Consider the following 13,548-nt stretch of genomic DNA (forward strand, 5'->3'; position numbering starts at 1 on the left):
CTCAGCCTCGTTTTGATTCCGTATCAAAAAAGAGCTTAAAAAGTACGGCTTAATACACTACTTTCCCTCGTGTTTTCAAACGTTTTGATGACCTTTCTATGAAGTTTGAGATGCTCCCTAGCATTACCAACCCTGAATGTTTGAAGTATGGCGCGATTAGTCGTTTTAAAAATAGATTGAAAAATTTAAAAATCTCTAATTTTCATATACGGACGAGTACAGTGTCAAAACATGCAAAAATAACTTCTTCTGATATACCACTACAAATGCATATCACTTACAGGCAAGTATTCAACCGTTCTTGTTCGCCACACGAATTTTCTAGGGCCTACTGGAGCAAATTCGGATTGTAGCAGCCAGCCAACACGTGTGTAGAAAAAATGTATACAACGTGAATTGAACGTCTGATGGTCTGTTTACTTCATTGTCAAGCTGATACAATGTTATATTCTTGTTTTTGAACTATCCTGAAGCATTTTAATAATGAAATTCCGTTCAAAGACTATTTCGTGCGCGAAAACGAAAGTAGGGTTCATCTCAAAGTGAACAAGAATAAATTTCAAGATTGACTTACATTGGTGAAGAAAACAGTGAAAGTCAAATGAAAACTTCATTTATAATTATACTTTGATTTTTATTGCTAAGTTTATTTCTTTAAATGACAACACAGCATACGAATAATGAGACATAAGCTATTCTGTATAAATAAAGAAAACAAAGGAAGACAACTCTTGCATTTCACATTCTGTGTCATATTTTCTTCTATGTCTCAACAGTGGGACGAGAAAATTATGAAATGTTAGATAAAATTAACAAACTGGTACATAGGTTATATTCTAAAATTGTTTTGATCTAGTATTCCTGCATTTATCTGCTTTTAATCTGCTGATGTACACTTTCCAATCATTTTCCTCGGAAAGATGGATAACTCTGTAAGAATTCTGCATTTTTTAAACATTCATTAAAAGCTCAATTTTCACCCGATTTAAGAAATGATTTTTGATATGGAATCAGTGGGTCATACTTTACACAATGGACATAAAAAACTAACAATTTTTTGACTCTTTAAAAATCATTGGGCATTGCTAATAAAGATGACTTCAACTTAGTTCTAGACATACAGATTGTATATTTAACTTTCAACGGAAAATGCAAAGGTCCCCCCATTTTTTTTTATCACAGAGCAGAAACATTTACCTAGCTGCAATAAATAATGTAGCCCTCTCTCCCCCTCCCCCCTTTTTTGGGGGGGTGGGGGAGAAAAATATCAGATAAAAAATAATCGGAGAGGGCTACATTATTGCAGCTAACATTAAACATGTTTAACACAAACAGTAAGGCCAATCTCTCACCATTGTCGCAAACCACGGTCAAAATGTACGATCCTCTCCCATTCTGGCCGTGGTTGAACAAGAAAAGAATTCTTTGTAGCTCATTAAAATATTGACCAATGTGAGTAAAGCATAGTCGGATGATGAACTTCATCACGACCTTTCAATATCCAATTGCAGTATAGGAAATATTTCTTGTATACTGTTGACGTCAATTGTTGATTTCAACTGCGATGGAAACAAAACTTGCCAGTTGCCACTAACTGAATATGACGTCACAACAGAGAGGCGTAAATATTCAAGCTTACGACACTTTTTGTGATCAAGCAGCCACGGGTAGGAGAGAGCGATATATGCGGACTCCGGACCGTGGCTTGAGACGATGATCTGATTCTCTCACCAGGCAGAGGACTTATGACTACATGTATATTCCTTACAACACCTCTGCCAATGTCTTAATACTAAGATTTTTTGCAAAACTTACTTTTACCTATTGCATCATGATTTATAAATGTGAAAGTTCATGTGTTCTTGGCTTTAATCTTTTTGAAATGAAATTTATGAAAATTAGAAACAGATATAGCTTTTCCACCTGGATATCTTACAAGGGATAATTTCTCGGCAAGATATTAAGAATGTGGAAAATATAAAACGCATTGCCAAAAAAATATCAACATAATTTATTTTATCACTGTTTAAAGACAAACAACTTGCAGCATTGGCGGATATAGATAAATGTTAATGTGTAAATCTTCCTGTAAAATTTTAAAAACCATATGTCTCCCTTTTCGAACTACATTTTAGACGTTGACAGGTATTAGTTGAATGTCATGAATGATACATATGAAACTCTTAGAGTCTTTGGGTAGAGATTGCAGTAATATGTACAAGTTTTCAAGATGCATAATAAATGAGCCCCAGGCTGGGCATTTATTGTGTCTTAAATTGGGGAACAAAAATAAAAAAGTAATGTAGACAGTAACAATTACTGGGGTAAGTACATGTAAATTCATATGTCTCTGTTCACATTGTTCATGATAAAAATTATAAAAACTTATAATCAGCATTGGAATGGAATCTTCAAGGCAAAAGAAAAACAGGATGCTGATCCAAAACATGGACATGATGGAGAAAGGATTTGGATACAGAAACAAAGGCTCTACTTTAACATGTTTAAAGAGTTTAATAAAGAAAGCCCAGAATAGGAATAGCTAGAGGATCGAGTCTTGTAAGTCGTTTATGTCTCAGATGTGGTAGCAGGCATAAGCAAGTAAGTTCTAGTATTTTTAGGTAAATCAACAATATTAATTGTCTCCCATTTTCACTGAAATAAACAATTAAGTTTCCAGAAAATTATAATAAAATAGCTGTAGAATCTTTGCATTGAATTTTTTATCATAACTCTATTGCCCTATTGATTTTGAGGTCAAAAAATAAAAGATTATAGTGAGAAATTTATATTGTCCAAAACAAAGTTTCCAGATAGTTACTTTTATTACCAGTAGTTCTCTTTAAGTGTTTGTAATGAAATTATACAATAAAAGTTAAGTCATAGTAACCTAAAAAGATCCCTATTTATTTTTAGGTCAAGGTCAGAAAATCATTCGGTGCAAAAAATCTGCATAATGACTAGCTTGAGCTTTCCCTATAAAATTTTAAAAATGATTTAGAAAATCAAAGTTGAAAGATGAAGGTAAGAATGTTTACACATTCTGATTTCTGACATTGACATATACAGTAACCTACATTAATTTAATAAAATGGTAAATTCTAATTAATAACAGGCATTAGTTAAAAGATTGGCACAGCATGAATAATGTAAACACAGGTATCAGAGTGACATATTTTCACCTTTTTGTCATCTAGACAACATTAAGTGCTACTCAGGAAAACAGAAAAGTGGACATCTACAAATGAGATGGACATTTTAACGACAGAAGTCAGCTAACCCCCAACCTGAATACTTCTATGCACTGGTTTGCATGAGAGGTTCATGTGTACTTAATGATGCACAAACGTGAGAACCTATCACTATATACAGTATACTTGCATGTATATACACATTGTGTATGAAGGCTTGTATTTATTATGTTAAACGCATAATTTGGCTAAATTACATTCTACTCTATACAGTATACTTTCATGAATGATAGTAATTGAAATTTGTTGGTATTTCAGTCATGTTAGTATATATTGTTTGTCTAGCTGACAGAGAATGTAAATGGTCAGACTTAAGTACTAATTAATGAGATTTGTCTGCCCACTTGTAGCCCTATACTGCAATGATTTATTGCTCTAGGTACTGTTAGTTATGGCTGCAGTCATAGAACACTTGGTTTTATGGAAAGTGACTGAAAATAAAAACACTTTGGATGTAGACAGTGATCTCCCCCTTTTGCTGCTGGGTCTAAATTTAGCTTCATGTCCAAAATATTTACGAGGTACAGATTTTGTTTTGTAAACAATTAAGTATATTTGGAACCACTTTCTTGACCTTTCCTTATTTCCTTGTAAATAGATGGAATATTGTCAAATGAAATGTATTTATTGAAGAAAAGATATGTGGATGGATTAAAATTAGGACCATTTATTGAATTATATAACTTTTATTGTGTTGCGGTAAACACAATAAATAGATATGATTATAATCAATTTGATACAGAAAATTATATAAATTTTCATCCCTGTAGTTTTTTAAAAAATAAAATATGAATTTATTTTGGATATATAAAAAAATAACCTTTATATTATATATATTATATTACAGCTAGATATATAGTATTTTTGGCTCCCCTATTATGTTTGATACACTAAATTTAGTCTTATGTAATTTTTTACTTTGTTGTGGTTTGATTTCAATATAACTTGGCACACAAGTAGACTATAGTAAAATACATAATTCTATGCATCTGTTTTTGCTTTCGATGAACGGTGTTGCCATGGTTACTAAAAATGTAGTAAAACCTTTTTTATAAATTTATTAAAATGTAATCAAGGTCATTTTGCGCGCATGCTTGCAGATAATTTGGCACACAAATAGTATACATAAGATTTTTTGATGAAATGCTGTGAAATCAATTTTTATTTATTGAATGATGATGCCATGGTTACTAAAAATAGAAATTTCTGGAAATTCTGATTCAAAATGCTAAAGTCTCTATATCTTACAGTTTTTGAAATCCTATGAAATTTTGAACATAGCCATGCACACAATGATATATAGCACTATATCAAGATACATAATTCTGATTGCTTAAACTTTAAATAGGTTTTTATTTTGAACAGGATGGGAAGGAACATTTTTTTCTACAATATGATATTGCTGCATTGCATAAAGTGCGGTACTTGCCAACTGCTACTTTTCTCTTCCTTTGTTTTAAGTATAAACATAGAGAGATGTAATGGACGTCTACAAGAAGATATGGACACCATGCTCATGTATGCACATGCGTGCACGTGAAATGAGTTAAAAAAAAATAAAATATGAATTTCCTTTGGATATATAAAACTTTAATAATATATTAAAATTGATTTGCAGATGAATGCCATTGATGCTTATGTATTTCTAGGTAGCATTAATTTGATTTAACCCTAAAAGTATTTTTTGCTCCCTTATTATAGTACAGTAAATTTAGTCTTATTTAATTTGTTACTTTGTTGTGGTTTGTCAAACAATAAAGTTTTAAACAAAATCTATTTCCAGGACAATCTTAGGAGCCTGAGAACCAGGAAATATCAGGGATATTTACCTTAATCCACAGTATCTAATGGGCCAGGCACCTTAAGTGAGTGGACAGAATGCCAGTGATGGTCAGACGGGAATGATGAATGGCATTATAAAATTATACAGCATTACATTTATGTATTGGTGCACATCCCGGCCTGGTTCAGGAGATGAGAACAAGAATGAAGTAACAAAAGAGGTGCAGACTTTCACACCTGCTAACTTTACTAGGTGTTGGAGAAAAGTTAATGGGTTTGTAAATTATTCAATGGGACGAGTGGCACTGCATGTAGCTTTCTTGTTGACCAGGGAGTGCTACAGAAATACATTTACAGCTTACTTAAAACATAAACTACATTTTAAATATATAAGTAAAAAAATTGTAATATCTTATGCTTTTTGTGGCATGCAGATTTTGAAACTCTGAAGTATATACATACAAGACAGTTTAAAAACACACAATTAACTAAAAAATATATTTCAAATTTGATTTTGAATTCTTTTATACAAGCTTGTACAACAGAAATCATTTATTTTTTTTTAAAGAGGAATATCTGAAAATCAATCTGGAAAAATTAAATGTTCCATGGAATCATTATTCCATTTAGTAATGCATTCTTTGTGAATGGATTCGTTTCTCTGCGCTTGATTTAAGCTTTTTTTGTAAACAATTCATACATGTTTGTGATATTTTCTCATGTTCAAGACAAGACATATATATGTATAAATGAGATGCCAAGGCAAAATCCTTTATTTTTATAGGTCTATCATACGTATGTGAGTTTGGTTCAATTTTGAATTTAATTTTTAAATTATTAAGTTCATTAATATAAAGACAAAGTAAAATTCGAGGATTTCATTAGCTCAATTCTAATATTAAGAATATTTCAGTGCCAAGTCATTATAACTTAATTTAATTGGCAATATTTTGACCTTGAAAACAAATTTTTTAAACATTAATTTGCATCAGCATTTTGATTTCTTTCTTAGATTCCTAAATTTATAGTAAACTAAAACATAGTCTCAGCAAACACTGAATGCATTTGTTATGAATTCATGGTATCTGCAAACACATTAATAATGAATCCTTTCCTAAAGTGATGCATGTTAAAGTGATTTTTGTTTTTTGTGCAGTTTTTACACAATTTATGAAATAATGAATGAATATAATGAAAGTTAATACTTCAGCATTGTAATATGTTTTATGAAATGTTTGAACATATAAATTACATATTTTAAAAAAATCAGTATTATTTTTTATTTTTGTCCAATATTACTCAGAAATTGATTTGCAGATGAATGCCATTGATGCTTATGTATTTCTAGGTAGCATTAATTTGATTTAACCCTAAAAGGGGGTGTTACGAACACCTGTATTATTTTTCCATTTCCAGAGATATCAAAAGACCAGGGTTACCGTGCATTTCCATGCTTGAGTGATTTCATGACTTCCACCAGCTATGCTTGATTCGATGTGTGCATTATGAACAGGGAATATGAAACACAGTCATGGTTTGGAAAAAAAAGCTTTTGTATTGCCATGGAATTTAAATAAATCTTTTGTGATATTTTCAATATAAAAAGGATCTGGCTTTAAATCCTGAATTACAAACTTTGAAAGTTCACCAGATGAAATATTTAATTGATTCACAGCATCCTTAAATGTGAATTTTAAACTTTCAGTTTATTTTGTAGCATATTGTAAATGCTGTTTAAGATCATTTAATGATCCATCCTAACATAGTTATTAAGACTCGGTTTGAAATGGGTGGAACTCTTTAAATGCTGGTAAGTATTAATTCTTTGAGTTTTTCTAATTTGACAGAATTACTACAATATCATTTTTTGCAATCTGTTGGTTATATATATAGTTATTGTCATTCTGCAAAATTTGTGAGAGTGTGTTATGAGTCATACGTGAAAAAATGTGTACACGTACTGCAAATTTGTACTACCAGGATGCATGATCATGACTTTAAATAAAGCTTTCTTCAGTAATTGATAGGTTGACCCAAAAATTGTTTCAATTCCAAATAAATAATGTTTGAAAGATACAAAAATTAATTTTACATACATAACTATGATATATACTTACATAAAAATGTTTGAGCTATGACATATTTATTCTTTGAACAGATCAATAGATGTATCAAATTAAGTTAAAAAATGGACAGGTTTTGTACCAGGGTAACTTAAGAATATTTCAACAATGCTGTTAATGACCTAGCCAATTACCTGTTTGTGACGGCTCAGTAAAAATGATTGAAACCAAATCATCTTTATAATGATATTTTCTCTAGAATTCTGTGCATTTAGGTTTTGTTGATTAATGATGCTTCAGTTAAATATCTTAAGAATATGATACAGTGTCTGCGTTGAAATGATGTGTGGTTTTCGGTATATTGTTTTGACGGAGTCTATGGGCAGGAAGTCCTAGACACCTAACTGTTGACAAGACATTCTATCACCTTGAGAAAACTAACAAGAAAATGTTCTGGAAAGTCTCAAATGACGTTCTGTTTTATTCAGTGTTTGGTGTATAAGTAATATAGTACATAATATGAAATTATTTTTGGTAGACAAACATCCATTATTATAGACATCAGATTGTAGTGGAAGATTACAATATATAATTTTCAGTGTATCATTTTAAGAGATCTGTCTTCATGATTGAGTCAGTAATAATTGATGTTCTTATACACAGTAATACAATTGTACCCTAAAGATAGACTGTACATGTATTCGTATATTAGTTTTATAAGATTTTTCCTTCATTAACAATAAACAGAATCATGTTCAATAAGGTATAGATCACTCTAAACACAGCTGTGTGGTTAGGGAATGTACAATTAAAGTATTAAGTTTTCCTCCAATCCATCTAAGGATTTTATTTTTAAGACATCCAAAGTGAGTCTGTAAACACTTTAACAGAGGTTATTATAGGTCAATAACAATTATTTCTAGTTTTAACATCTATTTGAGAAGTGTAGAAGTTTGGGTTTTAAAGTAGTCAATTAAATAAAGTAGAGGGTCAATTTCATCCATGAAATTATGGAGATGAAATAGATTTTCTAAATCTTCCAAAATGAAGCAGAGAATGAAGAACTGGTCAAAGTCCATTACCTATGACTCCAGTCCAATTCAACAAAGTACTTGTTCTTTTACAAGTATTATAAATACTTTCTCTGCAATCACTGTTGTGAAGAACTGCAAATGATAGTATTGTTCTCCCGCCTACCTCCAAGTCAATTTTCAAAAGTTAACATAATCGATGGATTTTTAATATTTTTTATAGATGATTTTATGGATTTTCATAAAACAGTACTTATTTGGGAAAACAAAGAGAGATAAATCTAAAATTTTGGTAAAACTTGTGTTTTTCACTATAGAAATCAACAGAAAACGGAAAATATTTTTAAAACATCTTTCCCCCCCGTGTCACAAAATTTCCCTTTTACAGTTGATATGGACTGTTATTTCACAAATTCATACCAAAGCTTTTTGTGTGACACGGGAGGGAACATATGTTTATTGACAAAAAATGACAATTGCTTATATTCCACCAATTAAAAAGCCAGTTACAACTGAAACATTTTATTTTATTAATATATTTATGTTTTATTTATTTGCCTAAAATATAAGAAAAGATATAAGGAACATTTAATCACATCCAAGACTACATGTATTTCAAAATATGGTGGTGCTTGAAAGTCCAATTTCAATGAAAAATATCGTCTACCCCCCTTTTTTCAAGAGTGAAATTATGGATAATTTACTATTTAGCTTTGGTTTTAAATAATTGATTGATTATCATTGAACTGCTCTTTGTATTAAACAAAGATTTTATGGCCAAATTGCTATTTATATTGAATTAAATTGCTCCAAAAGGTAGGCGGGAATCGAGAGTTAGCATGCGTATTTCTTTCGTATACATGTATATGTAAACCTAACAATAGATTTTTATGTCCCTTTTCCTTTCCATCGTTGTGCTAATTAAGGCACAATTTGTATTCAATGCTAGTTCATTTTTTACATACATGTACCGGTAATATTGTATATATGTGTATATGTGTAGAATTGGACTATGGATATACATGCGGCCTGGATAGCTCAGTGGTAGAGCACCTGACAAGTAATTAAATACAATGGTCCAGGGTTTGATTCCAGGTCCAGTCTTATAGTTAAATCTTTTATGCCAGGGATTTTCCACTGCCCCGTGTTGGGCCGAAATATGGGCCCTATTCCCAATTGCAAAATCACTCCATTTTCCCAGTGTGTGTATGTGGGGAAGGGGAGGATGGGCTTGTTCAGCTTATGTGTAAATTAGTACCGGTACGTCCTGACAAGGCACATGAAGTTGAAGTTGTAAACTGAGTAGCATTTAGTGTGCAACTACATGTATATGGAAATAATTGTATGCTTTTGAATTTTCTGTCCCATCAGGACAACTCTTTTCAGTGTTTGGTGTACTTTTGAGTCATATTCTTTCTTATCATGATTTTAACCAAAGATATTGATATTTTGATATCAGATACATTTCTGTTTAAAATGCCCTCTACATAAATTTTTAAACACTTTCATTTGCATGAGCTATTATTTTCGCCATTGTATACAGTAAACAAGATTGCACTAGATGATAGGAGTTGCATTTCAAAGGTTTAGAAACTGACTCAGTTATAATATGTTGTAGAGAGAAAGCAGATCACCTAACTGACCTTGTGTTATAGTGCAAGATTTCCACGATAAAGCACAGCAATGGCTGAAGAAGAAATGAGGACAGAATCCACAATTGAACTGTACGTAAAATTTCTACATATACAGTCAAACCCTGTTATTTTGAACTTGATTGAGAATAAGAAAACTTTAAGATATCCCAGGATATTAAAGTGGTGAGGAATTCTAGCTCACTTGTACATACCCATGGTATTTGAGATGTCTTTGTTAAAGATAACAAGTTTTATAAAAAACTCAGAATTGAGCTTAATTGTGTGATGAAAGATTTGACACATTTTTGTCTTATGGAATGTCCTTTCTCTAGCTAGCTGTGTGTCTGTTCTATTTACTACCGTGTTCAAGTGTCATGGTGGATTTTATTTTGAGCATATTCTGGATTTTACGATAAAATTTTATTTGTATTAGATTACCTACGTAGACAAATTAGTGACAAACTATGGATGAGGACTAGGTGGATATAAATATGTATACTGAAAATGGAAAATTTCAGCAGTTTCAGTTTAAGATACATCTACATCAGATTCATTCATTTTCTTGAGATTTTTTTTCACCAGTGGCTTCTTTAAAATAGAATTTCTGTTCACTTGGCCAAGTGGTCTTGCATCTGGTCATAAAGTGTCAAGATAAATTTATTTTATGTGTAGGCTTTTGCCTAAATTTTAACAAATTGATGTTTTTCCAACCACTACATTCAAGCAGTTGAAACATTTGATAGGTTCCTTTTAGGATAATTATGAGGAAGTTTTAGCAATGTCACAGTTGGATTTTCATGTCTTCAAAACATTTGATGGGGAAGAAAATTGTGCTTTTCGAAATATCTTGACATTTTGACTAGTAAAACAGTTACTCAGGTAATGTCTTTTTGCAGATTATGGATAGGAAATCGTACTCTGTTGTGATTATTGTTTTCATAAAATCTGGCCAATAAAAGTTCAACTATAAAGATTTTACAATATTGAACTTTGATACTTTTATATCAAACATTGATAATTCAAATACAGTGGACCTTCAGATATCCGGACGACTTTTCATCAGAACAGATTTTTAGCTCACCTCAACGAAGTTGGGGGAGCTTATGTAATACCCTCGGCGTCGGCGTCCCAGGTTAAGGTTAAGTTTTTTGGAGCAGTTTTCTTTTTAAGTACTTCTATGTCCTATATTGATTAGACATGCATGGAAGATGGTTCTAGTGTGTTTCATTGTACCAGTCAAAGTTTCAGATGCTGCAATTTTAGCAAAGGAATGACCAGGTTAATGTTTTTGGAGCAGGTTAACATTTTTGGTGCAGTTTTTGGTGTAGGTTTCATTTCCAAGTAACTATAAGCCCTATGTTGACCAAACTTGCATTGATGATACATCTAAGGATGCATACTATCGAACTTGCTCCGGATGCTGAATCTGACCTATATTTTCTGGTTGAGTGAACAGGTTAAAGTTTTTGGTGCAAGTTTCATTTCCAAGTAACTATAAGCCCTATGTTGACCAAACTTGCATGGATGATATATCTAAGGATGCATACTACCTGGCTTGCTTCGGATGCTGAATCTGACCTACATTTACCGGTTGAGTGAACAGGTAAAAGTTTTTGGTGCAGGTTTCATTTCCAAGTAACTATAAGCCACATGTTGACCAAACTTGCATGGATGATACATTTAAGGATGCATACTACCAGGCTTGCTTCGGATGCTGAATCTGACCTACATTTTCTGGTTGAGTGAATAGGTTAAAGTTTTTGGTGCATGATTCATTTCCAAGTAACTATGACTTCTTAAATGACCAAACTTGCATGATACATATACATGTAAGGATGCATACTACCGGGTTTGCTTCGGATGCTGAATCTGACCTACTTTTTGTGGATGAGTGAAAATGTTAGTTTTTGATGGATGCTTCATTATACCCCCCGCTTGAAAAGCGGGAGGGTATATAGTAATCGTTAATTCCGTCCGTCCGTCTGTTACGCTTTGGGGTACCCATCTCTTATCCGCAACTCCTCTTATACCACTGAATGAAATCTGATGAAACTTTCACAGAATCTTTATTATATGTTGCCATTGTGCACCTCCTATTTTACTTTTTGATCCGACACATATTTTGGGTTTCCCATAGCAAAACATGGACATTGCCATTTATACACATATGGGAGGCGGGGGGTATCATTTAGTGAGCCCATTGCTCACAGTACCTCTAGTTTCCAATTAACTATGAGCCCTATAATGAGCAAACTTGCTGTTGCGATACATCTTAAGATGCACACTAATGGACTTGCTTCGGATGCTGAATTCGACATACATTTTTCGGATAATAGACCAGGTAAAAGTTATGGGTGCAGGTCTATTATACCAAAAAACTATAAGGCTTATATAACATTGTATAAACCAAACTTGCACAAATGTTGCATCAAGAGATGAAAACTCTCAAATTTGCTTCAGATGCTGGATTTTGATTACATTTTCATGAAGAAGAACTAGTTTAAATTTTCTATGTAGGTCTATTTCAAAGTATCAGATCAAAATTGCTTAAATATTTTCATTTTTGGAATGTACACTTTTTGTTAATTAATTGTGTGCATGACTTTGCCTTACATAAAGACAACATTCGTTGAGGTGAGCTCTGTAATCTCTGATTACCTATGTTTTTTTATTGTTATTTTGTCTTGTTTAACTGGTAAATCAGATATCCGGACACCTCACATATCCAGACAATTTGAATAGGATCCAAAGCATCCGGATAAATGAGGCTCCACTGTACCATGGATATTTCAAAGAAAGTTGGAAGTCCTTAGTCACCATGCACTTTTTCTTCATGTATTTTTCCCTCAATGTCTTGAATTCTCCAGTACATCTGTACTGTTCTTGCTCCAGCTCGTCGAGTTTGATATAATAAAATTTGATTGCAGGTATATTGTCATATAGTGAATCAAAAATTTGTTTTAATTACTTTGCAATAAATGATGTTGTTTTTTGTTTATGCATGTGTACAGCCTCTTCTTCTCCCATGATATTCAAAAAAGAAGATGAATTTGCAAATGACAGAGGTCCAAATTTTATACCTGGTAGCTAAAATACATGTTTAAAATGGATGTTGAAACTCCATGCTATCAATTTTTAATTATACCCCCTGCAAACGAAGTTTGGGGGGGTATATAGGAATCACCTTGTCCGTCTGTCCGTCTGTCTGTGTCTGTCCGGTCTATATCTTTCTTACAGAGGGACATTAGAATCTACTACTCCACACTAAGATTGCTCATAACCTAAGGGTGTGTCATGACCTTGACCCAAGGTCATTTGGGGAAGTTCAAGGTCACTGGAAGAAAAATTTCATAATTTGTGTCCGGTCCATATCTTTCTTATGGATAAACTTGGTAGGTTCTAATTTCACACAAAGATTGCCCATGACCCAAGGGTGTGTCATGACCTTGACCCAAGGTCATTTGGGGAAGTTCAAGGTCACTGGAAGAAAAATTTCATAATTCGTGTCCGGTCTATATCTTTCTTATGGATAAACTTGGTAGGTTTTCATTTCAGAAAAAGATTGCCCATGACCCAAGGGTGTGTCATGACCTTGACCCAAGGTCATTTGGAGAAGTTCAAGGTCACTGGTAGAAAAATTTAATAATTCGTGTCCGGTCCATATCTTTCTTAAGGATAAACTTGGTAGGTTTTCATTTCACACAAAGATTGCCCATGACCCAAGGGTGTGTCATGACCTTGACCCAAGGTCATGTGGGGAAGTTCAAGGTCACTGGAAGAAAAATTT

General features: G+C 32.6%; 1 long non-coding RNA gene across 1 annotated transcript; it reads left to right on the forward strand.

Moving 5' to 3' along the window:
- Window positions 1–3,075: 3,075 nt before the first annotated feature.
- Window positions 3,076–6,774, forward strand: LOC134253253 (uncharacterized). Its single transcript, XR_009989094.1, has 3 exons — window positions 3,076–3,307; window positions 5,035–5,116; window positions 6,450–6,774. It is a non-coding gene; the product is annotated as an uncharacterized LOC134253253 (long non-coding RNA).
- Window positions 6,775–13,548: the final 6,774 nt, after the last annotated feature.

The sequence above is a fragment of the Saccostrea cucullata genome, unplaced genomic scaffold, assembly GCF_032062105.1.
Source record: "Saccostrea cucullata isolate Sc308-1 unplaced genomic scaffold, CSIRO_AGI_Scuc_v1 ctg319, whole genome shotgun sequence".
Lineage (NCBI taxonomy): Eukaryota > Metazoa > Mollusca > Bivalvia > Ostreida > Ostreidae > Saccostrea > Saccostrea cuccullata.